Source organism: Mesoplodon bidens (genome assembly GCF_964165515.1).
Source record: "Mesoplodon bidens genome assembly, chromosome: 6".
Lineage (NCBI taxonomy): Eukaryota > Metazoa > Chordata > Mammalia > Artiodactyla > Ziphiidae > Mesoplodon > Mesoplodon bidens.
Genome location: NC_138162.1, coordinates 88,650,491 through 88,654,937, shown reverse-complemented (window position 1 = coordinate 88,654,937; position 4,447 = coordinate 88,650,491).

The window sequence follows — 4,447 nt, the reverse complement described above, 5'->3', positions numbered from 1 at the left end:
TTTCTCAGTCCCTTTTTCTGGTTCTCTTTTTATTCCCACCCTGTAAATGTTGAAGCCCAAGGCTGTTAACTTCTCATTCTGCACATTCTGCCTAGGTCACCTCATTCCATCCCAAAACTTCAAGTTCTATGAGTATGTTGATAATTCCCAAAGCAAAATCGTCTACCTAGATCTCACTCCTGAGGTTCAGAAGCACATATGCAGCTGTTTCCTAGGACACTGGGTATCCCACTGGCACTTAAATTCAACATATTTAAAATGGAATCTATAATAATGACAATTATATTTAATACAGATTTAATGTTTACACTCACAACCTTTACAAAAACCCTATCAGGTAGAAGACTATCATATTTCCAGTTTTACAGGTGAGGAAACTGGGGCTTGAAGAGGTTGATTGTCAAGGTCATGTGGTTATAAGGAACTATGACTTGGACCTAAGTCCCTCTGATCAGAGTCTGTTTTTAATCACTGCCCCACACTGCCCAGCCTGGGTTTTTCTCTTTCACTTACGTGATTCATCCTAGTAGTCCTTTCCTGTTTCAGTTGTACAATCACTTCTTCAGAGATGCCTTTTCTGATTCTACAGAGCAACTTGGGTTTCCAGAACTAGGGCTCTACAAATGTAAACACCCTTTCTTTCCTTTTAGAAAGCCTGCAATTATGTATTTGATTTTTGTTTGTTTGTTTGTTTTTGTGGTACGCGGGCCTCTCACTGTTGTGGCCTCTCCCGTTGCGGAACACAGGCTCCAGACGCGCAGGCTCAGCGGCCATGGCTCACGGGCCCAACCGCTCCGCGGCATGTGGGATCCTCCCGGACCGGGGCACGAACCCGTGTCCCCTGCATCGGCAGGCGGACTCTCAACCACTGCGCCACCAGGGAAGCCCTATGTATTTGATTTTTAATCTTCTCAATAGCCTGAGAAATACGTAGGGCAGATACGTTTGAGAAAACAAAGGGAGATAAATGGGCAAGAGAGATAATAGTCTAGAAAGAGAGAACAGCAAGTGTGAAGGTGCTGGTGGGGAAAACAACAAAATGAAAGTATTCTCAAGTAACAGAATGAATTTCTGTTTTAATTAGAGCACAAACAAGGAAAGTGAGGAAGGGCAAGAGATGAGACTTGAAAGGTAGACAGGTGTTAGATTATAGTGGATTTTATAGGTCCTCGTAAAGACTTAAAACTGTATACTAAGAACAAAACAAGAATGTTTTTAAAAATGGGGTATGAAAACCCAGTTCATTTATTTACTTAATTCTTAGTCACTGATGGGCAAAGCTGACCTTGGAGACTGAAGGTCCAAAACTTGTCCAATGCATGGGGGATACCAATAAGGAAGGAAGAAAACTGGCGAACTGTGATCTGTTTACTTATACATTAAAAGGCCAAGTACCCCAGGGCACCCTCTATAAGTAGGATATTTAGAGAATAAGACTCGTTTTAAATAAAAATAAATTTAAAAAAGATTATGTATATTTAATTAATAGATGTTATTTTTTAGAGCAATTTTAAATTCATAGAACAATAGTACAGAAAGTTCCCATATATTCCCTGCTCGCACCCACACACAGCCTCCCTTACCATCAATATCAGTCACCGGAGTGGTACATTGTTACAACTGATGAATCTACGCTGACACATCATTGTCACCCAAAGCCCATAGTTTACCTTATCGTATCACACAGAGTAGACTCATTACCCTAAAAATCCTCTGTGCTCCACCTATCCATCCTTCCCTCTCCTCTAACCTCTAGCAACCTTTTTACTGTCTCCTTAGTTTTGCCTTTCACAGAAGCGTCAGATAGTTGAAATCATACAATACACAACCCTTTCAGATTGGCTTCTTTCATTTAGTAATATTCATTTAAGTTTCCTCCACGTCTTTTCCTGGCTTGATAACTCATTCCTTTTTAGTGGTAAATAATATTCCATTGTCTGGATGCACCACAGTTAATTTCTTTTTTTTTGAGTTCAATAATTTTATTATCAATATTTTCATTAATGTTTCTCTTTGTGAAGAACAATGTGTGTCTTTTTTTTGAATTTTATTTTATTTTTTATACAGCAGGTTCTTATTAGTTATCCATTTTATACATATCAGTGTATATATGTCGCTCTCAATCTCCCAATTCATCCCACCACCACTCGCCACCCCCACTCTACCCCACTTGGTGTCCATACGTTTGTTCTCTACATCTGTGTCTCTATTTCTGCCTTGCAAACCAGTTCATCTGTACCATTTTTCTAGATTCCACATATGAGTGGAATATATACGGAATATATATATATATGGAATATTATAAAATATACGATATTAGTTTTTCTCTTTCTGACTTAATTCACTCTGTATGACAGTCTCTAGGTCCATCCACATCTCTACAAATGACCCAATTTTGTTCCTTTTTATGGCTGAGTAATATTCCACTGTATATATGTACCACACCTTCTTTATCCATTCGTCTGTTGATGGGTATTTAGGTTGCTTCCATGAACTGACTATTGTAAGTGGTGCTTCAATGAACATTGGGGTGCATGTGTCTTTTTTTTGTCAAAAATATTTTTTAATTAATTAATTAATTAATTTTATTTTTGGCTGTGTTGGGTCTTCATTGCTGTGGGCGGGTTTTCTCTAGTTGCGGCGAGCGGGGGCTACTCTTCGTTGCGGTGCATGGGTTTCTCACTGAAGTGGCTTCTCTTGTTGCAGAGCACAGCCTCTAGGCACATGGGCTTCAGTAGTTGTGGCACGTGGGCTCAGTAGTTGTGGCTCACAGGCTCTAGAGCGCAGGCTCAGTAGTTGTGGCACACGGGCTTAGTTGCTCCATGGCAGGTGGGATCTTCCTGGACCAGGGCTTGAACCCGTGGCCCCTGAGTTGGCAGGCAGATTCTTAACCACTGTGCCACCAGGGAAGCCTGCATGTGTCTTTTTGAATTATGGTTTTCTCTGGGTATATGCCCAGTAGTGGGATTGCTGGGTCATATGGTAATTCTGTTTTTAGTTTTTTAAGGAACCTCCATACCGTTCTCCATAGCGGCTGTATCAATTTACATTCCCACCAACAGTGCAAGAGGGTTCCCTTTTCTCCACACCCTCTCCAGCATTTGTAGACTTTCTGATGATGCCCATTCTAGCTGGTGTGAGGTGATACCTCATTGTAGTTTTGATTTGCATTTCTCTAATAATTAGTGATGTTGAGCAGCTTTTCATGTGCCTCTTGGCCATCTGTATGTCTTCTTTGGAGAAAGTCTGTTTAGGTCTTCTGCCCATTTTTTGATTGGGTTGCTTGTTTTTTTAATATTGAGCTGCATGAGCTGTTTATATATTTTGGAGATTAATCCTTTGTCCATTGATTCATTTGCAAATATTTTCTCCCATTCTGAGGGTTGTCTTTTCATCTTGTTTATAGTTTCCTTTGCTGTGCAAAAGCTTTTAAGTTTCATTAGGTCCCATTTGTTTATTTTTGTTTTTATTTCCATTACTCCACCACAGTTTATTTATCCATTCACCTACTAAAGGACATTTTGGTTACTTCCAAGTTTTGGCAATTCTGAACAAAGCTGTTATAAACATACATGTGCAGGTTTTTGTGTGCACATAAGTTTTCAACTCATTTGGGAGAATACCAAGAAGCATAATTACTGGATAGTATGTAAGAGTATTTTTAGTTTTATAAGAAACTGCCATCTCCCAAAGTTCTATTTTGTATTCCCACCTGCAAAGAAAGAGCATTCCTGTTGCTCCACATCCTCGCCAACATTTGGTATTGTCCGTGTTCTGAATTTTGGCCATTGTAATGGGTGTGTAGTGGTATCTCATTATTTTTTTTATTTTTTTTTTTTTTTGCGGTACGCGGGCCTCTCACTGTTGTGGCCTCTCCCTTTGCGGAGCACAGGCTCCAGACGCGCAGGCTCCAGACATGCAGGCTCAGCGGCCATGGCTCACGGGCCATGGCTCACGGGCCTAGCCACTCCACGGCATGTGGGATCTTCCCAGACTGGGGCACGAACCCGTGTCCCCTGCATTGGCAGGCGGACTTGCAACCACTGCACCACCAGGGAAGCCCTCTCATTATTGTTTTAATTCAGAAGTCCCTAAAGACATGTAATGTTGAGCATCTTTTCATCTGCTTCTTGGCCATCTGTATACATTCTTTGGTGAGGCATCTAAGTCTTGCTCATTGTTTAGATTGGGTTGTTGGTCTCCTTACTGTTGAGTTTTAAGAGTTCTTTGTATATTTTAGATAACAGTACTTTATTAGATATGTCATTTGCAAATATTTTCCCCATCTGTGTCTTATCTTCCTATTCTCTTTATATTTTTATTATATTTTATGTTTTATTTTGAACTTTATAGTTATTACAGTAAGTTCCTGAATTCCCACTATGTACTAAGCCTTCTTGGAACATTTGAATGTGTAGAGCATTCAGAATCCAATAAATAACAATTG